We start from the raw sequence: 22,644 nt of genomic DNA, 5'->3' as shown, positions 1-22,644 counted from the left end.
CTAGCTATCTACCTTACGTTTGGTAGTGTATATATGTCCATGCCTCTTTATCGCTTTGTCACCGTTTACCCTTCCCCCTCCCCATAGCCTCAAGTCCATTCTCTAGTAAGTCTGTGTCTTTATTCCTGTTTCACCCCTAGGTTTTTCATGACATTTTTTTTTCCTTAAATTCCATATATATGTGTTAGCATACAGTATTTGTCTCTCTCTTTCTGACTTACTTCACTCTGTATGACAGACTCTAGGTCTATCCACCTCATTACAAATAGCTCAATTTCGTCTCTTTCCATGGCTGAGTAATATTCAATTGTATATATGTGCCACATCTTCTTTATCCATTCATCCGATGATGGACACTTAGGTTGTTTCCATCTCTGGGCTATTGTAAATAGAGCTGCAATGAACATTTTGGTACATGACTCTTTTTGAATTATGGTTTTCTCAGGGTATATGCCCAGTAGTGGGATTGCTGGGTCATATGGTAGTTCTATTTGTAGCTTTTTAAGGAACCTCCATACTGTTCTCCACAGTGGCTGTATCAATTTACATTCCCACCAACAGTGTAAGAGGGTTCCCTTTTCTTCCCACCCTCTCCAGCATTTATTGTTTCTAGATTTTTTGATGATGGCCATTCTGACTGGTGTGAGATGATATCTCATTGTAGTTTTGATTTGCATTTCTCTAATGATTAGTGATGTTGAGCATTCTTTCATGTGTTTGTTGGCACTCTGTATATCTTCTTTGGAGAAATGTCTATTTAGGTCTTCTGCCCATTTTTGGATTGGGTTGTTTGTTTTTTTGTTATTAAGCTGTATGAGCTGCTTATAAATTTTGGAGATTAATCCTTTGTCAGTTGCTTCATTTGCAAATATTTTCTCCCATTCTGAGGGTTGTCTTTTGGTCTTCTTTATGGTTTCCTTTGCTGCGCAAAAGCTTTTAAGTTTCATAGGTCCCATTTGTTTACTTTTGTTTTTATTTCCATTTCTCTAGGAGGTGGGTCAAAAAGGACCTTGCTGTGATTTATGTCATAGAGTGTTCTGCCTATGTTTTCCTCTAAGAGTTTGATAGTTTCTGGCCTTACATTTAGGTCTTTAATCCATTTTGAGCTTATTTTTGTGTATGGTGTTAGGGAGTGATCTAATCTCATACTTTTACATGTACCTGTCCAGTTTTCCCAGCACCACTTATTGAATAGGCTGTCCTTTCTCCACTGTACATTTCTGCCTCCTTTGTCAAAGATAAGGTGACCATATGTGTGTGGGTTTATCTCTGGGCTTTCTATCCTGTTCCATTGATCTATATTTCTGTTTTTGTGCCAGTACCATACTGTCTTGATTACTGTAGCTTTGTAGTGTAGTCTGAAGTCAGGAAGCCTGATTCCTCCAGCTCCATTTTTCGTTCTCAAGATTGCTTTGGCTATTCGGGGTCTTTTGTGTTTCCATACAAATTGTGAAATTTTTTGTTCTAGTTCTGTGAAAAATGCCAGTGGTAGTTTGATAGGGATTGCATTGAATCTGTAGATTGCTTTGGGTAGTATAGTCATTTTCACAATGTTGATTCTTCCAGTCCAAGAACATGGTATATCTCTCCATCTATTTGTATCATCTTTAATTTCTTTCATCAGTGTCTTATAATTTTCTGCATACAGGTCTTTTGTCTCCTTAGGTAGGTTTATTCCTAGGTATTTTATTCTTTTTGTTGCAATGGTAAATGGGAGTGTTTTCTTGATTTCACTTTCAGATTTTTCATCCTTAGTGTATAGGAATGCCAGAGATTTCTGTGCATTAATTTTGTATCCTGCTACTTTACCAAATTCATTGATTAGCTCTAGTAGTTTTCTGGTAGCATCTTTAGGATTCTGTATGTATAGTATCATGTCATCTGCAAACAGTGACAGCTTTACTTCTTCTGTTCCGATTTGGATTCCTTTTATTTCCTTTTCTTCTCTGATTGCTGTGGCTAAAACTTCCAAAACTATGTTGAATAAGAGTGGTGAGAGTGGGCAACCTTGTCTTGTTCCTGATCTTAGTGGAAATGCTTTCAGTTTTTCACCATTGAGGATGATGTTTGCTGTGGGCTTGTCATATATGGCCTTTATTATGTTGAGGAAAGTTCCCTCTATGCCTACTTTCTGCAGGGTTTTTATCATAAATTGGTGTTGAATTTTGTCAAATCTTTCTGTGCATCTATTGAGATGATCATATGGTTTTTCTCCTTCAATTTGTTAATATGGTGTATCACGTTGATTGATTTGCGTATATTGAAGAATCCTTGCATTCCTGGAATAAACCCCACTTGATCATGTTGTATGATCCGTTTAATGTGCTGTTGGATTCTGTTTGCTAGTGTTTTGTTCAGGATCTTTGCATCTATGTTCATCAGTGATATTGGCATGTAGTTTTCTTTCTTTGTGACATCCTTGTCTGGTTTTGGTATCAGGGTGATGGTGGCCTTGTAGAATGAGTTGGGGAGTGTTCCTTCCTCTGCTATATTTTGGAAGAGTCTGAGAAGGGTAGGTGATAGCTCTTCTCTAAATGTTTGATAGAATTCGCCTGTGAAGCCATCTGGTCCTGGGCTTTTGCTTGTTGGAAGATTTTTAATCACAGTTTCAATTTCAGTGCTTGTGATTGGTCTGTTCATATTTTCTATTTCTTCCTGATTCAGTCTTGGCAGGTTGTACCTTTCTAAGAATTTGTCCATTTCTTCCAGGTTGTCCATTTTATTGGCATAGAGTTGCTTGTAGTAATCTCTCATGATCTTTTGTATTTCTGCAGTGTCAGTTGTTACTTCTCCTTTTTCATTTCTAATTCTATTGATTTGAGTCTTCTCCCTTTTTTTCTTGATGAGTCTGGCTAATGGTTTATCAATTTTGTTTATCCTTTCAAAGAACCAGCTGTTAGTTTTATTGATCTTTGCTATCATTTCCTTCATTTCTTTTTCATTTATTTCTGATCTGATTTTTATGCTTTCTTTCCTCCTGCTAACTTTGGGGTTTTTTTGTTCTTCTTTCTCTAATTGCTTTAGGTGCAAGGTTAGGTTGTTTATTCGAGATGTTTCCTGTTTCTTAAGGTAAGATTGTATTGCTATAAACTTCCCTCTTAGAACTGCTTTTGCTGCATCCCATAGATTTTGAGTCATCGTGTCTCCATTGTCATTTGTTTCTAGGTATTTTTTGATTTCCCCTTTGATTTCTTCAGTGATCACTTCGTTATTAAGTAGTGTATTGGTTAGCCTCCATGTGTTTGTATTCTTTACAGATCTTTTCCTGTAATTGATATCGAGTCTCATAGCGTTGTGGTCGGAAAAGATACTTGATACAATTTCAAGTTTCTTAAATTTACCAAGGCTTGATTTGTGGCCCAAGATATGATCTATCCTGGAGAATGTTCCATGAGCACTTGAGAAAAATGTGTATTCTGTTGTTTTTGGATGGAATGTCCTATAAATATCCATTAACTCCATCTCGTTTAATGTATCATTTAAAGCTTGTGTTTCCTTATTTATTTTCATTTTGGATGATCTGTCCATTGGTGAAAGGGGGGTGTTAAAGTCCCCTACTATGAATGTGTTACTGTCGATTTCCCCTTTTATGGTTGTCAGTATTTGCCTTATGTATTGAGGTGCACCTATGTTGGGTGCATAAATATTTACAATTGTTATATCTTCCTCTTGGATCGATCCCTTGATCATTATGTGGTGTCCTTCTTTGTCTCTTCTAATAGTCTTTGTTTTAAAGTCTATTTTGTCTGATGTGAGAATTGCTAGTCCAGCTTTCTTTTGGTTTCCATTTGCATGGAGTATCTTTTTCCATCCCCTTACTTTCAGTCTGTATGTGTCTCTAGGTCTGAAGTGGGTCTCTTGTAGACAGCAAATATATGGGTCTTGTTTCTGTATCCATTCAGCCAATCTGTGTCTTTTGGTGGGAGCATTTAGTCCATTTACATATAAGGTAATTATCGATATGTGTGTTCCCATTCCCATTTTCTTAATTGTTTTGGGTTTGTTATTGTAGGTCTTTTCCTTCTTTTGTGTTTCTTGCCTAGAGAAGTTCCTTTAGTAGTTGTTGTAGAGCTGGTTTGGTGGTGCTGAACTCTCAGCTTTTGCTTGTCTGTAAAGGTTTTAATTTCTCCATCAAATCTGAATGAGATCCTTGCTGGATTGAGTAATCTTGGTTGCAGGTTTTTCTCCTTCAACACTTTCAATATGTCCTGCCACTCCCTTCTGGCTTGCAGAGTTTCTGCTGAAAGATCAGTTGTTAAGCTTATGGGGATTCCCTTGTGTGTTATTTGTTGTTTTTCCCTTGCTGCTTTTAATATGTTTTCTTTGTATTTAATTTTTGACAGTTTGATTAATATGTGCCTTGGCGTATTTCTCCTTGGATTTATCCTGTATGGGACTCTCTGTGCTTCCTGGACTTGATTAACTATTTCCTTTCCCATATTAGGGAAGTTTTCAACTATAATCTCCTCAAATATTTTCTCAGTCCCTTTCTTTTTCTCTTCTTCTTCTGGAACCCCTATAATTCGAATGTTGGTGCGTTTAATGTTGTCCCAGAGGTCTCTGAGACTGTCCTCAGTTCTTTTCATTCTTTTTTCTTTATTCTGCTCTGCAGTAGTTATTTCCACTATTTTATCTTCCAGGTCACTTATCCGTTCTTCTGCCTCAGTTATTCTGTTATTGATCCCATCTAGAGTACTTTTAATTTCATTTATTGTGTTGTTCATCGTTGCTTGTTTCATCTTTAGTTCTTCTAGGTCCTTGTTAACTGATTCTTGCATTTTGTCCATTCTATTGTCCATTCTATCTCCAAGATTTCGGATCAACTTTACTATCATTATTCTGAATTCTTTTTCAGGTAGACTGCCTATTTCCTCTTCATTTGTTAGGTCTGGTGGGTTTTTATCTTGCTCCTTCATCTGCTGTGTGTTTTTCTGTCTTTTCATTTTGCTTATCTTACTGTGTTTGGGGTCTCCTTTTTTGCAGGCTGAAGGTTCGTAGTTCCTGTTGTTTTTTGTGTCTGTCCCCAGTGGCTAAGGTTGGTTCAGTGGGTTGTGTAGGCTTCCTGGTGGAGGGTACTAGTGCCTGTGTTCAGGTGGGTGAGGCTGGATCTTGTCTTTCTGGTGGGCAGGTCCACATCTGGTGGTGTGTTTTGGGGTGTCTGTAGACTTATTATGATTTTGGGCAGCCTCTCTGCTAATGGGTGGGGTTGTGTTCCTGTCTTGCTAGTTGTTTGGCATAGGATGTCCAGCACTGTAGCTTGCTGGTCGTTGAGTGAAGCTGGGTGCTGGCGTTGAGATGGAGATCTCTCGGAGATTTTTGCTGTTTGATATTATGTGCAGCTGGGAGGCCTCTTGTGGACCAGTGTCCTGAAGTTGGCTCTCCCACCGCAGAGGCACAGCACTGACTCATGGCTGCAGCACCAAGAGCCTTTCATCCACAGGGTCCTTAATTTGGGATGATTCCTTGTCTATTCAGGTATTCCACAGATGCAGGGTATATCAAGTTGATTGTGGAGCTTTAATCCGCTGCTTCTGAGGCTGCTGGGAGAGATTTCCCTTTCTCTTCTTTGTTCTCACAGTTCCCAGGGGCTCAGCTTTGGATTTGGCCCCGCCTGTGCGTGTAGGTCGCCGGAGGGCGTCTGTTCTTTGCTCAGACAGGACGGGGTTAAAGGAGCCGCTGATTCGGAGGCTCTGGCTCACTCAGGCCGGGGGGGGTAGGGAGGGTCACGGAGTGTGGGGCGGGCCTGCGGCGGCAGAGGCAGGCGTGACGTTGCAGCCTGAGGCGCGCCGTGCGTTCTCCCGGTTAAGTTGTCCCTGGATCCCGGGACCCTGGCAGTGGCGGGCTGCACAGGCTCCCCGGAAGGGCGTGTGGCTAGTGACCTGTGTTCGCACACAGGCCTCCTGGTGGCGGCAGCAGCGGCCTTAGCGTCTCATGTCTGTCTCTGGGCTCCGCACTTTCAGCCACGGCTCGCGCCCGTCCCTGAAGCTCTCTCAAGCAGCGTTCTTAATCCCCTCTCCTCGTGCACCAGGAAACAAAGAGGGACGTAAAAGTCTCTTGCCTCTTCGGCAGGTCCAGACTTTTCCCCGGACTCTCTCCCGGCTAGCTGCGGTGCACTAACGCCCTGCAGGCTGTGTTCACGCCGCCAACCTCAGTCCTCTCCCGGTGCTCCGACAAAAGCCGGAGCCTCAGCTCCCAGTCCCGCCCGCCCCGGCGGGCGAGCAGACAAGCCTCTCGGCTGGTGAGTTCCGGTCGGCCCGATCCTCTGCGCTGGAATCTTTCCGCTCTGCCCTCCGCACCCCTGTTGCTGTGCTCTCCTCCGCGGCTCCCAAGCTCCCCCACTCCGCCTCCCGAAGTCTCCACCCGCGAAGGGGCTTCCTAGTGTGTGGACACTTTTCCTCCTTCACAGCTCTCTCCCGCTGGTGCAGGACCCGTCCCTATCCTTTTGTCTCTGTTTAGTTTTTTCTTTTGCCCTAACCAGGTACGTGGGGGGTTCCTTGCCTTTTGGGAGGTCTGAGGTCTTCTGCCAGCATTCAGTAGGTGCTCTGTAGGAGTTGTTCCACGCGTAGATGTATTTCTGGTGTATCTCTTGTCTCTTCTAATAGTCTTTGTTTTAAAGTCTATCTTGTCTGATATGAGAATTGCTACTCCTTCTTTCTTTTGGTTTCCATTTGCATGGAATATCTTTTTCCATCCCCTCACTTTTAGTCTGTATGTGTCTCTAGGTCTGAAGTGGGTCTCTTGTAGACAGTATATATATGGGTTTTGTTTTTGTATCCTTTCAACCAGTCTGTGTCTTTTGGTGGGAGCATTTAATCCTTTTACATTTAAGGTAATTATCGATATGTATGTTCCTTTTCCCATTTTCTTAATTGTTTTGGGTTTGTTATTGTAGGTCTTTTCCTTCTCTTGTGTTTCTTGCCTAGAGAAGATCCTTTAGCATTTGTTGTAAAGCTCGTTTGGTGGTGCTGAACTCTCTCACCTTTTGCTTGTCTGTAAAGGTTTTAATTTCTCCATCAAATCTGAATGAGATCCGTGCTGGATTGAGTAATCTTGGTTGCAGGTTTTTCTCCTTCATCACTTTAAATATGTCCTGCCAGTCCCTTCTGGCTTGCAGAGTTTCTGCTGAAAGATCAGTTGTTAAGCTTATGGGGATTCCCTTGTGTGTTATTTGTTGTTTTTCCCTTGCTGCTTTTAGTATGTTTTCTTTGTATTTAATTTTTGACAGTTTGATTAATATGTGTCTTGACGTGTTTCTCCTTGGATTTATCCTGTATGGGACTCTCCGTGCTTCCTGGACTTGATTAACTATTTCCTTTCCCATATTAGGGAAGTTTTCAACTGTAATCTCTTCAAAGATTTTCTCACTCCGTTTCTTTTTTTCTTCTTCTTCTGGAACGTCTGTAATTTGAATGTTTCTGCGTTTAATGTCCCAGAGGTGTCTGAGAGACTGTCCTCAGTTCTTTTTATCCTTTTTTCTTTATTCTTCTCTGCAGTAGTTATTTCCACTATTTTATCTTCCAGGTCACTTATCCATTCTTCTGCCCCAGTTATTCTGCTATTGATCCCTTCTAGATTATTTTTAATTTCATTTATTGTGTTGTTCATCGTTGCTTGTTTCCTCTTTAGTTCTTCTAGGTTCTTGTTAAATGTTTCTTGCATTTTTTCTATTCTGTTTCCAAGATTTTGGATCACCTTTACTGTCATTATTCTGAATTCTTTTTCAGGTAGACTGCCTATTTCCTCTTCATTTGTTAGGTGTAGTGGGTTTTTACCTTGGTCCTTCATCTGCTGTGTGTTTTTCTGTCTTCTCATTTTGCTTATTTTACTGTGTTTGGGGTCTCCTTTTTGCAGGCCGCAGGTTCGTAGTTCCCATTGTTTTTGGTGTCTGTCCCCAGTGGCTAAGGTTGGTTCAGTGGGTTGTGTAGGCTTCCTGGTGGAGGGGACTAGTGCCTGTGTTCTGGTGGATGAGGTTGGATCTTGTCATTTTGGTGGGCAGGTCCACGTCTGGTGGTGTGTTTTGGGGTGTCTGTGGCCTTATTATGATTTTAGGCAGCCTCTCTACTAATGGTTGGGGTTGTGTTCCTGTCTTGCTAGTTGTTTGGCATAGGGTGTCCAGCACTGTACCTTGCTGGTCATTGAGTGAAGCTGGGTGCTGGTGTTGAGATGGAGATCTCTGCGAGATTTTCGCTGTTTGATATTATGTGGAGCTGGGAGGTCTCTTGTGGACCAGTGTCCTGAAGTTGGCTCTCACACGTCAGAGGCACAGCACTGACTCCTGGCTGCAGCACCAAGAGCCTTTCATCCACATGGCTCAGAATAAAAGAGAGTAAAAGTAGAAAGAAAGAAAGAAAGGAAGAAAAGGAGGAAGGGAGGAAGGAAGGGAGAAAGGAAGGAAGGAAGGAAGAGGATAAAATAAAATAAAATTAAGGTAAAATAAAATAAAGTTATTAAAAGAAGAAAATAATTATTATGAAAAAAATTTTTCAAAAATTAAAAAAAAAAAAAAAGGGCGGATAGAACCCTAGGACAAATGGTGGAAGCAAAACTATACAGACAAAATCTCACACAGAAGCATACACATACACACTCACAAAAAGAGAAAAAGGGGAAAAATATATATATCTTGCTCCTAAAGTCCACCTCCTCAATTTGGGGTGATTTGTTCTCTATTCAGGTATTCCACAGATGCAGGTACATCAAGTTGATTGTGGAGTTTAAATCTGCTGCTCCTGAGGCTGCTGGGAGAGATTTCTCTTTCTCTTCTTTGTTCTCACAGCTCCTGGGGCTCACCTTTGCATTTGACCCCGCCTCTGCATGTAGGTCACCAGAGGGCGTCTGTTCTTCGCTCAGACAGGACCGGGTTAAAGGAGCCGCTGATTCGGGGGCTCTGGCTCACGCAGGCCGGGGGCAGGAGGGGCATGGAGTGCGGGGCGGGCGTGCATCGGCAGAGGCCGGCGTGACGTTGCACCAGCCTGAGGCGCGCCGTGCATTCTCCCTGGGAAGTTGTCCCCGGATCCCGGAACCCTGGCAGTGGCGGGCTGCACAGGCTCCCAGGCGGGGAGGTGTGGAGAGTGACCTGTGCTCGCACACAGGCTTCTTGGTGGCGGCAGCAGCAGCCTTAGCGTCTCATGCCCGTCTCTGGGGTCCGAGTTGTTAGCAGCAGCTCGTGCCCGTCTCTGTGGCTTCTTTAAGCAGCGCTCTTAATCCCCTCTCCTCGCGCAGCAGGGAACAGAGAAGGAAGAAAAGGACTCTTGCCTCTTCGGCAGGTCCAGACTTTTCCCCGACTCCCTCCAGGCTAGCCGTGGTGCACTAACCCTTTCAGGCAGTGTTCACGCCACCAATCCCCGTCCTCTGCCTGTGCTCCAACCGAAGCCCGAGCCTCAGCTCCCAGCCCCGCCCACCCTGGCGGGTGAGCAGACAAGCCTCTCGGGCTGGTGAGTGCAGGTTGGCACCGATCCTCTGTGCGGGAATCTCAACGCTTTGCCCTCCGCACCCCTGTTGCTGCGTTCTCCTCCTCGGCCCTGAAGCTCCCCGCCTCCTACACTCGCAGTCTCTGCCTGTGAAGGGGCTTTTAGTGTGTGGAAACCTTTCCTCCTTCACAGCTCCTTCCCACTGGTGCAGGTCCCGTCACTATTTTTTGTCTCTGTTTATTCTTTTTTCTTTTGCCCTACCCAGGTACATGGGGAGCTTCTTGCCTTTTGGGAGGTCTGAGGTCTTCTGCCAGTGTTCAGTAGGTGTTCTGTAGCAGTTGTTCCACGTGTAGATGTATTTCTGATATATCTGTGGGGAGGAAGTTGATCTCCGCGTCTTACTCTTCCGCCATCTTCCCCCTCTGCTTTGTCTTGCCCATGTCTTAACTAATTTTTTAAAACCCTTTGCCTTGCAACTTACTTGCAGGAAGTGTGTGTAGAATCAAAAGATGGATTAAGAATCATAAGATTCCTCATCTTCTGATTCCCCTTAGGCATAGCAGTATGTCATGAAATATATAGAAACCTCCAAGACTGCTATGGGTGAAAAAATATTTGGGAAAGCAGTGGACTGGATAGGGATTTCCCTGGTGGCACAGTGGTTAAGAATCCGCCTGCCAGTGCAGGGGACATGGGTTTGAGCCCTGGTCCGGGAAGATCGCACGTGCCGCGGAGCAACTAAGCCCGCGAGCCACAGCTGCTCAGCCCACATGCCACAGCTATTGAAGCCCTCATGCCTAGAGCCCATGTTCCGCAACAAGAGAAGCCACCGCAATGAGAAGCCTGCCTACAGCAATGAAGCTTAGCCCCCACTCGCTGCAAGTAAGAGAAAGCCCGTGTGCAGCAATGAAGACCCAATGCAGCCAAAAATAAATAAATTTTTTTAAGAAGTAAAATTATTGGAAAAATTGAATGTAGCCTGTAATGCCCCTTGGGTATGGATTAAGTCCTATAACACAGAATGGTCTGGGCAAGTTATTTATCTAAATAACAATGAACAAGTATTTATTGAATCCCCATCAGCCTAAGGGACTGTGTTAGATGTGGCTCTTCTGTGTATAGACTGAGGCATATAAATAGATTGTAAAACTAGCAATCATTAAAATGCCATTTTTCATTGCTGATCACTGAGTGTAGTACATTAGCCATGTGTTAACTGTTTTCCGAAGTAAGACATTTCAAGTCTCATCTTCAAAGATAACCTCTAACTTTATTCTTTTTAAGCTACATTTCTTTATAATAGTTATATTTTTGAATAATACCTATGTGCCCCTGTTTTTAATTTTTTTTTTTTTTTTAGTAAAATTCAAAGTCATTAACCTTGCCCCTCTAAGAATCTAGGCTTATATTTAGAAGCCTTGGGGTCACTTGAGGTACATACAGAGAGAAAGAGCACAGACTTTGGAATCAGACTGCCTGGGTTTAAACTTTGGCTGTGCTCCTTCAGCTACATGATTTTAAACAAGTTTACTTCAGCATCTCTTTGCTATTTTATCATCTACAAAATACAGACAATAGTGGTACCTATGTCATAGATAATTCTGAGGATTAAATGAGATAATGCAAATAAGACTCTTAACAATGATAGTTAGCTATTCTAACGTACAATCCACATGCAACTTTTTGAAGTAAAAATTCCAGTTTGGCGTACTCCTGTATAGCATGAAAATTGTGTTTTTGAACTTTCAGAATTTTGAATGTTCACCTTTTATATGTAACTATATAAGGTAGTTATGCTCTTATGACGGAATTGGCCAGATTAGGTTGTTTCTGATAGAAGTGGGGTGTGTGCATCACTAAGAAAATGCTAACCCCATGATTTTTCATGGACTTCATTTTTCCTGTTAGGTCTTGCCCATAGTTAAGTTGTTGCAGTGTAGCTTGGTACCTGTGCTCTTCAACTTGTCGCCAGGTATGTTCTTAATGGATTGTTGTAACTTTAATGAAACCCAGTCTTGCTGAATCACTAAACCTGCTTTCTCTTGGAGGGCTCTTTACTGGGACCTGACAGATCACCTCTCCAGAGCCTTCAGATGTCCTGGCTCTCTAATTCTTCTCCATAACGAGTTTTGTGCCGCATGATAAAATATTCATGTTCAAATAGGTTCTAAACTAATTATCTGCAGCCAGCAGTTGCCACTGCAGTCATTTGCTGTTAGCTTGGCTCAAGTTAATGGCTTGTGTTTCAGTACAAATAGTCCCTTCTGGCTGTTGCCTGTCGCTGATTCTTATCCTAAATGGAATTTCCCTACGTATCTAGAGTTAATTCTTCTTATTTTTGAAAGGAGATTTCTTGCCCTACTTTTTCCGTCCCTTTTTCTCCCCATTTTAAGATGACTAGCTCCCCACAGCTCACCTCCATCTTCAATCCCATGTCGCCGTCAAATTCATGACTCCCATGCTGCTGAGGAAGAAAAAGTCAACTTTACATTTAATGAGACATATGGTGTCAGCGTTTTAAAGAAATAAAGTAAAGTACCACGGTAGGGATGAGTTTGTAAGAGAAGCATTTCTGCTTGGATGGTGGAGACCTACAAAGGGAGTATTATGATAGGAATTAACCACTTTGGGAACAGTTATGGGGCTGTACACGAAGGAGATAAGGCACTAATGGAGTATTTGTTGTGAATATTGGTCGAAATGATGAGTGAAATGCTGAAAGAGTGGGGGAATTCAAGAGCAGAGGACTGAGGTCTTGGTCTTGGTCTTGGGGGAATCTGCAGTGATGCGGAAGTGAGAAGGAAAGGGGCCAAGCCAGCAAGGAAACCTTCCTGATACCCAAGGACTGGATCAGCTTCCCTGCCCAGGGCTTTCTTAGACACGTCCAGCTTCCTTCTGTTTCAGCAGCAAGGGAGTGAATGAATGTGAATGAAGTTAAGTCAGAGAAAGGGAGTATGTTGTTAGATTGATAGAGGGTGGGCCTCCTTTGGAGTTTCTAAGTGCCTCTACCTCAGTGTTGGTCATCTATCTCTTCAGAAGAGAGTAGCTAACCTAAAACAGTTGACAGGGGTGTTTGACCGTAGAGACAGATACCCATGTTCAACATAAATAATATGGCTTTTATTCAGCCTGAGTTTCTTAGAATGCTGTAGTCATCACACTCCTTTAAATACCACCTAGCCTCTCTCTTCCTTCCCAAGTAAAACAAACACAGAAATCTTAGGTTGCGTATTGGTTCTTTGCCCGTTATCTGATACATGCCATATGCATTTTGTAAATGGCCGAGGGATTTCATGAGCCCAGTGCTAATGATTTGATTTTAAAATCAAAGCTTTTCGTGAACTTTTAAAAAAATTGAATTTTATTTTGAATAAAAAGAGTTGTTAGATCCATACTCTTAGAACCTGTCAGGATGTTGAGATACAGGTGTGTGGTGCATAAAACTTGCATGATTTTTACGGAGCTCTGAATCGTAAAGAAAATTCTCCTGATACTAACTGTCTGAATCCAACAGTTCATTCTTCATTGTACTTAAAAGAGCACATGCATGGGGAATTAGAATAAGTGTTTTCCCCTCACGCATTGTTTCTGACCTCTGTCATATGTTTGTTAATTCATCTGCTTTTTATTCCTTGATCAAAGCCAAAATATATCTGTTAAAACACCCACAGTGAAATGCTTCCTGAAAGGAAATGTTAGCTGGCATTTAGGTTCTCTTTTTTCTTTTTTTAGTAAAAACATTTTTGCCCTGGAATCTGTTATAAATGTAATTCCCAGGAAATGTATAAAAGGAAAATCTAATAACAGCATTAGAATTTTGGCTCCTTAGAGTTCAGATATAACTTGAAATTAAAGGAGTTACTGCATATTTTAATTTGCATTCATTTTCTAGGTACAACTTCATAATAATCAATTTCTTCAATTAAATGTATGAATAATGCTCTCTTTTAAGTTCATGAAATACCTGAGGCATTTTCGGGGAGTAAAACATTGGCTAATTTAATGGGAAAAATGTGTTTAAGCTAACCCCTCTTCCCTTTAATGGTAGAACAATAATCTTGGCAATTACAAATGTTATACATGTTCTTTAAATTTCTATTCCTTTTTTTCTGTTTTCAATTTTAAAGGAATAAATGTATATTATGTTTTTCTGATAGTCCCCTTAGGCTGTGGTTATGCTCATTGAAGAGATATAAGATATAAATTTTGTTTAATGGAATCCTGATTGTTTAAGATATTTGACGGTTAACACTGTTGATACTTCTTCAAATCATCTCATAAACTTTCAGTTGCTTAGAAGGGGAATGCTGCTGATGACTGTCTCCAAGAGAATCGTGAGGGACAGAAGAAGGAAAGTCTGCACTCAGCTATGGTACCTCCAGGGGTATCATATGACCAGCTTCATTGGTCCTCTGTACTGTTTTAAGACTAAAGGGCTTAGGAGGAGAAATATAATATGCAGTAATTATGTAAAATGCTTATCAGATCTATGATTTTAAGCAGTTAAACCAATTACCCCAAACTTTGGTTTGCATTTGCTGTATGTTTCTATTTCTCTTTTTTCTTTCCAAATTGCCTGTTCTTATCCCTTGACCATTTTCCCGTACTTCTTGTTAATTTGTATATATTACATATACACTTTATTAAGTGTGGCAAAATCATTTTCTTCCAGTGTGCTGCTCACTTTTTAATTCTTTATAGTATCTGTCATTATGCAAAAGTTTAAATCTTTTGTCAGTTACTGTCTTTTTTCTTTACAGCTTCTTAATTTTTAATTTTGTTTAAATAAACTTTCCCTACCTCAGTATTAAAAAATAACAAACACTTTTCTTTTTCTATACTCCATAGTTAAATTTTTCCTTATTATATCTGGGTCATTAATACATATGAAATTTATTTTTGTGTAAATGTGACATAGAACTTAATTTTTTCAGATGTGACATCAGTGACCCAACCCACCTTTTATTGGTCAATCCTGGCCTTTCTCCAGTGATTTGAAATGTATGCTAGTCCCCACATGCATAGTTAGGGTTTCTTGATTTCAGATGAAAAGGAGCCAGCTTAGTGAGCTTAAGAGAAACGGGGTAGTTATTTAGGAGAGTGGGCTTTCTCTCAGAACCCCAGAACAGGAAATGTGGCTGAGCCTTGGGAACAACTATGACCAGTGTCTCAAATGCCATCAGGTTTTCATTCTCTTTCTGTTCATTTCTCATCTCTTCTTGTCTCTACATATCAGCTTTATTCTTCTTTCTCTCTGTAGACTGTCTTTTTATAACTGGTTCCTGAGCTTCTCAGCTGCCTGGAAATAGATTGACTCTTGGTCTCTAGTCCAAAAATCTCAGTTTGGGTCAGCTGCCCTTCATTGTGTCTTGGAAATGAAGTCATATAAAAACACAGCCAGTCCCACCAGAACCATATGGAAAAAGGTGCAGTGACTAGTAAAAGGTTAATACTTCCTTGGATGCCTACTCTTAGGTATATGGGTCTGGTTCTGGGCTCTGTAGAAATGATAATTTAGCTGTTTACCCATGCCTATTCCGATTCAATGCTGTGTGCTATAGTCCTTAGAAAACTGTAGGACAAGTACTTCTCGTACATATATTTTTTTCTTTAAAAAATACTACTGGCTGGTATTTATTCTTCCAGATGAAATTTAAAATCAGCATGTCAAGTTCCATTACATAGCCCATCGTCTTTTGATGGGAATATATTGAATTTATAGATTTATAAGCTGAGAATTGGCTTCTTATTGTGAGACTGGAATCTTTTTATTTTTTTTTTCAATCTTTATTTTATGTTAAACTATGTTACATGGCTGTATTAGTGTCAACTGAATATTCATTCCTAATTTGTGCTTAACCAAATAATGCTTAATAGAATAATAATAATTTAGACAACACATGTGAGTGAAGGAAGTAAATAAAGATTTCCTTCAATCCTGTCAGTCAAGGATAACTATTTACATTGAGGGACATGATGGGACTGCATCTTCCACAGGGGTTAAAATTTTAGGATACAGCAAATGTCAGTTACTTGTAAGTAACAGGAAACCTGTTTACAGGAGTTTGTTATTATTTACATAAAAAGTCTGAAGATTGGCAGTTGGTTCAATGAAATCAGAGCTGATTCTGTACAATTCTTTTGCCTTTTGTCTGGTGGTAACAAGATGGCTGCTGCAGTGACAGTCATTATATTCATGCTTGAGGCAGGAGGGTAAGGGATGGGGTGTGTGATTTTGTCCTCTTGTCAGAAACATAAAAGGTTTTTCAGGTCACCTCGGCTTATGTCTGGTGACATGACCATTCCTCTGTGCAGATAAGGTTGACAAAAGGAAGCATTTGGCACTTTAGTCTCTATTTTGGGAAGTGGGGTTGGATTGGCCTTGGGTAGCCATTCAACACCATCTGTCTTTGCAAATAAGGTGAAAAATCACCCTTGAAAATATTTTAAGTTGTATAAACCCAGTTTTGTACCATAGATGATTGTTCCTCTGTATCTTCTTTAACTGGTATTTCCCTATACCCCTTAATTAATTCATTTTCTTCCCTCAAGGTTTTCTTTCTTTCTTTTTTTTTTTTTTTACTAGAAATATGGACTTTAATGAAGATTCTTTCCCTTTGGTATCAGTGAGACCCGTGAAAACATCCAAACAAAAAGAAAAGAAAAAAGAGGGAGGTGAGGGTTTAGATAGTCCATGCTCCCTTATCCACAAAGCCTAATGACAGAGCAGGGCCAGCTCCCCTGTGGTTGAGGCAGGACCTGGCCTGGAGAAGGGATTCAGTAACTGCGGGTTTTAAGTGTCCCCAACCCCGGCCCCCACCCTCCCCTGGTGAAACTATCACTCTTCAGCCAAACTCCTGCCTCCCAGCCTCGCGGTGGGAGGTCCAAGTTTCTCTAGTCCTAGCTCACACTCGAATTCTCTCGGCGTCTGGTCTCTCAGAAAAGATAACGCTACCAGCAAAAGCCGGGGTGAGGAAAATGCCAATAGTTGTAAAAGGGCTTTGAAAAGTCAAAAAGGTGACATGTAAATCAATTATTATCATTTTGTGCTCAGGAATAAGCTGTGGAAAACAAATTAGGAAAGTAAATCCACAGCCCTAAAAGATACGCATGTAAAATAATAAACAAATGCAGTTCCAAATCTACCGACGGTATCTGGGGATTGTCTACTGCTTTAGAGTCTCAATGCCCCTGTTCCCACCTCCACAAAATCCACCTAGGATGACGCTTCAGTCATCCCCCCACCACTCCAGCAGGGGGAGGCAGGGCAGAGGCTACAGGGGGAAGGGCTATACTTTGCCTCTAGAGTATAGCCTGCATGCAACATGGGAGGGGTGGGCTTACCAAATGTATATATAGACCCCCTGGGGTGAGGGCCCCGCCCAGGAGGCACTGAGCAAGGGAGGGGTCCATCTCCCCGCTGGCTGGGAGGGGGCTCTGAGGCAATCGCTAAGGGTTGCATATCCCCGGGGAGAGGGGACAGCTGCCACTCCTGCCTCTGTTTGCTGACCTAAACTGGAGGGGTTGCTGAGCAAGGAGAGGACGGGGTCCCAGAAGCCAAGGTGTCAGCTCCCCCATCCTTGACTTCAGGGGTCCAAGAACTCTTTGCATAAAATATCTTCAGGCCTAGGAGATGGTCAAAGGCACAAAGTTTAAACGCTGGGAGGGAGGGTTGTTGACAGGGGTCTGGGGTACCCTGAGCCCAGGGGTAGACTCAAGGTGTGATTCATTCCCCCTTCCCTGGAAGGGTGATTGCTCCACTGGGCCTATCACCACAGGACATTTTCCATTACAAGGAGGCATACTGCCCAGGCCTGCAGCACCACCTTGGGGAGGGGGGTATCCAGTTGACACAGGAAAGTCAAGGTTTTCTAAGAAGCCATTTTTCCTACTTGCCTGTCACCCGTACAATGCAGGACAGAGTCTCGGAAACCCTAGAAATTATTTACGTTTCATTTCCATCAGTTTTAAATTTATTCTTTGACTCTTTAATATCGGATTGCCTCGGCCATTCCTCATTAGTTGGAGTGGTGACTCTATTTGCGTTTGTCCATTTCCTTTTTACCGTGAAGAAATAGTGGAACTTGTGTGAAGGGTGCCTTTGCTCTTTCCGTCAACTTTGCCGTCCTGTTTTGGACTGCCCAGGCCCAGGGCTGGGTTTCTGCTCTGATGATAAGAAGGCCACACTGACCTCTAGACTAGACACTCATGGTGCTTCTCTGTTGCCTGAGTTCTACGTTATTAGGTTCCTTTGCCTCCTGAAACTGCTGCTTTGTGAACTGCTGGTTCACGTGGTCCTCTAAATCCCATTCATCTGGCGCTTCCAGACTTGTCCTTGTTATTAGGTCTCATTGCGTCAGCAGTTATGACAGACCCCTGACAAACAGAGAGTTCTTTCTTACCTACGAAAAATATTAGCTTTATTTTAGCCATAGCTGTTTTCATAAGTGTGTGAAGAGCTGGAAAATTGCAATTAGTTTCAGATAAGCACAGCTGAAATAGTCTTGTTTTGTACTAAGGCAATAAATTGAAAGAAGGTTTGAGGGCATTGGGTCATTGTAGTTTCTGATGATACAACTAATGCATTATAGGTTCATGTATCATACTGGGACCTTGTTACTTATGAAATCTAACATAAAAGGATCTTAATGTGTCCTTAATAATCCTCGTGCTTCTTAATAAAAGCTTTTAATTTTTAGTCCGAGTCATCACATTTTTGTATCGCTAGCCCCCCTGTGGCCAAACTGAATACTTGACTAATTAACTTTAATAATAGAAAGACTCCTTAGGAATGTGCTGGTCTGCCGGGATAGACTGGTGACTCATGAAGTCATGGAAAGAGGATGAAATCATTTTGGTCATTCAGTGTCACTTTAAAAAAGAAAATTTAAATTGGCCGTTGCAGGCCAAGGAGGACAGTCTGCGGTTGGCGTTCAGGAGGCTACGTGCTGTATTTCAGCTGCTTGATCCGTCCTGGCGGGTCGTCACACTCTGGCATTAGTGGTCATTTTTAACGGCGTATGAAATTGAAAGAGACTGAGAAAAAAAAAGGTTCTGAAAATTCGTTTTATTTCTGTTGACTTGGGTATGATTCAAATTGAGTTTTATTGAAAGATCATTTGCCCACTTTTTGCCCTCTTTCTCCATTTATTTTAAATAAGAAACTAAATCAGATGTAATAAAGATGTTTTAGTCACTTTATGTTATACTTTGAACTGTACCTTACTAAACCAACTTTTCATGGCCCATTTTGAAGGTCAGGACCAGTCAAAATGCCGAGTTTTGGTGAGTGACTAGTAGCAGACAGGATGACTTTCACTATTCATTTAATAATGTTTCAAGGTTTGTACTGTGTTAGGCTTTTGACATGTAATGTGAGGACAAAGAGGAAAGAGATATCATAGCAAGTCACCAAGAGTAGAATTACATCCTAACCTAGGGCTGAGCCACAGGTTTTTATGGGACTGCGAGCTGAGGCCTGCGAGCTGAGGTTGCTAAGGTCAGTTCTAGCTGTCTGAATTGCAGTATTCAAGGAGTTCCATGAACTCAAGTTTCACCCAGCCAACTACAGATAACCCAGGGTTCTGACCTGGTGAGTGGGGACTTGCAATAGAAATCTCTAATCTGAGTAGTAGTATTGGGGTGCCCAGTTGTACCATTTTTAGTTTGAATTAGAATCCCAGTTAGTGACCCTGGGAAAGACTTTTCCCATTCAGAACCATAGCAAAGTGGAGCTAATTAGGAGCCAAGGGAGAAGCTAAGCTCAAGGATTGGGCATGCGTGGTAGAGTCCATAGGGAAGACCATAAACAGGGTGGGCTCTCCCAAGCCTGCTGGATCCTGGGCTTAACCTCTTTTATTCTTACTTTTCTCATCTGTGAAATGATAATAGTTAATAATAGTAGTTACCTCATGGGGTTGTTTATGAGCCTTAAGAAAGTACTTAAAATGGTGCCTGGGCCATATTGTTCAATGAATATGTTGGCTGTTCATAGATGCTGCCCACTCAAAGGAGTTAACTTAGACACAGACTTGGTTAGAAATGGCTCATGGAGGGAGTTAAGTCTGAGCCAGTGGTTCTCAAACTTTAAGCATGCATCAGAATTAACCTTGAGGGCATTTCAAAACTGATTGCTGGGGTCCACCTTCAAAGTTTTTGAATAGGTTTTAAATCTGGTGTAGAGTTGCCAGATAAAATGTAGCATACCCAGTTCAATTTGAATTTCAGATACACGGCACCTAATATTTAAAGTATGTCACATGTGGTATTTAGAACGTGCTTACACTGAAAAAGAAATACGTTGTTTATCTGAAATTTGAATTGAACTGGGCATCTCATTTGTTTTGATATTGCTAAATCTGGCAACTCTAGTCTCTTTGGGCCTGGGAATTTGCATGTTAAATGAGTTCCCTCCCAGGTGATACAGCTGCTGCTGGTTCAGGACCACACTTTGAGAACCTCTCAGTACTGCCTTGGGTGAAACCGAGGACTGTGCTGACAATTGCTTTTAAATAACTGTAGCACAAGATATAGATAAAGTTCCCTGCGAGCGCAAAGGATAGATATCAAAGATAGAATGCAGTAATGTTAGTATCTAAATAGTGACAATTCAGTGGGGGCTATAGACATACTGTGTAATTTTTTTAAATAAGGAATATGAAGTCATCATTTATGAAGGTATGTAAATGCATTGGCCTAAATGAAGTGAAGATAATAGATTCCATTTTTTTTAGCATGATTTAAATTTAACCATATCTTCATGAATTTCAGATTTATAGCCTTTTAATGCCAGGAATTATATTTTGGATTTGGAGTGAGAGGGCCAAGGGCCAAACTTTAAACTCATCTGTACGTTATATTTTCTCCTTAAGTCAGAGACCAGAAATTAATCACACAAGAGGCAGTACGTGAGAGTAGTTATTTCATGAGCTTTAGGTTACAGTTATTTAACCCTTCCAAGATTCAGTTTCTCATCTGTATAGTGGAAATACTATCTCATAGGGTGCTTGCGAGCATGATGTATGAGAGTACACATACAGCATGGCTTAGCACGTAGTCAACACTTAAAGGTCGGCTAAAATGGGGTTAGGATTAACAAAACTCAGATCTTCAATTTGGTGGATAAATTCTTAAGCTATTGCTAATAAATCCTCAGAATCAAGTTTTGTTTAGTTTTCTTGACCAAGAAGCATCATTGGGTCACGACGCATAATCAATATGCATTGATTAAAGATGCATATTTAACCTCAGTTGCTTGGTTTATTACCACCAGATTAGCTCCACAAGTGCAGGAACCATGCTTATTTTCTTCTGTTTTATCCTTACTATCTAGAACAGTGTCTTCCATATAGTAGGTACTCAATAAATACTTGTGGAAAGAATGAAGAATGACTGCCATTGGCAAACATTTTCAGTAAACTATGTTTTAAAGATTTTATGGCTAGCTGTAGGTAATCTTGTTATATTGGAAGATTATGTTTTTATGGGTTTATGTTAAAGGTTTAAAATATTTTAAACAACAAACCTGGGCTTATATACAGAATGTCAAGGAAAAATGGAGAAGTGTTTACATATTTGTGCATTTTTTTTTAAGTGCTGATGTGAGAATAAAGTTACTTGACGTTTTTTCCTCTTTCTTTTGAACCTCTTGAATATACTCTGCTACCTTAAAAAATTTTTTTCTATTTTTAAAAAGTCAATGTAAATGGGTAATAAATTCACATGCCTCAGAATTCCAAAGTTTAAAAATGTATATGGTAAACATCTCCCTGCAACCTTTAACACCAGCCATCTTGTTAGCTTTCTGATGGGCAACTGGTATCATAAGCTTCTTCTGTTTCGTTTCAAAAATACTTTTTGCATAAATAAGCAAATATATTTATATTCTTTTCTCTCTTATTTTACGTAAATGGTAGCACATTGTAAATACTGTTCTGAACATTGTTTTTTTATTTTAATTTAGTATATCATGGAGCTTTCTTTCTTATTCCTTTTTATGGTGAGAGAGTATTTCACTGTATTGATGTATCATAATTTATGTAACTAATCCCCTATTAATGGGCATTCAACTTGTTTCTAATCCTTTGCTATCACAAGCAGAGCTGAAATATGAATGTCCTTTCGCACATGTGTGAATATATCTGAAAGATAAATTCCTGGAAGTGGAGTTTGTGGGTCAGTTGGTATATACATTTGTGATTTTGACGGACACTGCCATAATGCCCACTGTAGTGGCAGTATGCCCATCTATGGTGGCAGCGGCCAATTTAAACTTTAGCTAAGCTCTGTTTGATGCTATTTCTTCACATTCTTATCAGCACATTATATTACCAAACTATTGACTCATTCCCATTCTGATATGTAAAAAAGCGTTTTGCTTTAGTTTGAAATTGACTCCTCCTTTCTTTCCTTCTTTCTTTCTTTCCTTCCTTATTTCCTTCCTTCCTTTCTCCCTTCCTTCCTTTCTTATTTATTTATTGCTGTATTGGGTCTTTGTGGAGCACGGACTCTAGGTGCACGGGCTTCAGTAGTTGTGGCTTGCGGGCTCTAGAGCACAGGCTAAATAGTTGTAGTGAATGGGCGTAGTTGCTCCGCGGCACGTGGGATCTTCCCGAACCAGGGCTCGAGCCCGTGTCCCCTGCATTGGCAGGTGGATTCTTAACCACTACGTCACGCAGGGAAGCCCTGAATTTGACTTTTTCTTGTGAAGTTCAACACTTTTTTCATACATTTAAGAACTTTCTGTATTTATTTTTTTGTGAACTGTTCATTGAATAATTTCTAATTGTATCATTTTCCCCTTTTTATTGATTTGTAGGAATTCTTTATCAGGTAATTTAGGACTTTGAGATATGAGTTTCCAATTTTTTTTTCCATTTATCTTTTGACTTTCCTTACCATAGTTTTTGTCATCAGAAATATTTGATTTTTATTTTGTTTAATATATTAAGCTTTTCTCTTATGGGTTCTTCGTGACACATCTATAAAAGACTTCTACTGGCTTATAAGGTTACAATATGAGGAATTTATATTATAAATTATATATATGCACTATATGGTTATAATATAAGGAATTTTCTCATGATTTCTTTCATTAATTTTATAATTTTTTACATTAAAATTTTTACTGCATTTGGAAATTATAAATTATGAGAACATCTTGACTTCTTTGACTTTGTGACCTCACTAATTCAACTAATTTATTTTGAGTTCCATTTATGTGCAAGGAACTTTG

At 40.7% G+C, this 22,644-nt stretch overlaps 1 protein-coding gene across 1 annotated transcript in view; it reads left to right on the top strand.

Moving 5' to 3' along the window:
- Positions 1-22,644, top strand: part of EXOC4 (exocyst complex component 4) — an 837,065-nt gene that overhangs the window by 337,474 nt on the left and 476,947 nt on the right. The gene's annotated exons all lie outside the window — the stretch shown is intronic.

This window comes from Aethalodelphis obliquidens, unplaced genomic scaffold, assembly GCF_003676395.1.
Source record: "Aethalodelphis obliquidens isolate GAN/ISIS:26980383/991018 unplaced genomic scaffold, ASM367639v1 scaffold5, whole genome shotgun sequence".
NCBI classification, from domain to species: Eukaryota; Metazoa; Chordata; class Mammalia; order Artiodactyla; family Delphinidae; genus Aethalodelphis; species Aethalodelphis obliquidens.
The sequence above is the reverse complement of the archived record's forward strand: the minus strand, read 5'-3'. Positions and strand labels throughout refer to the sequence as shown.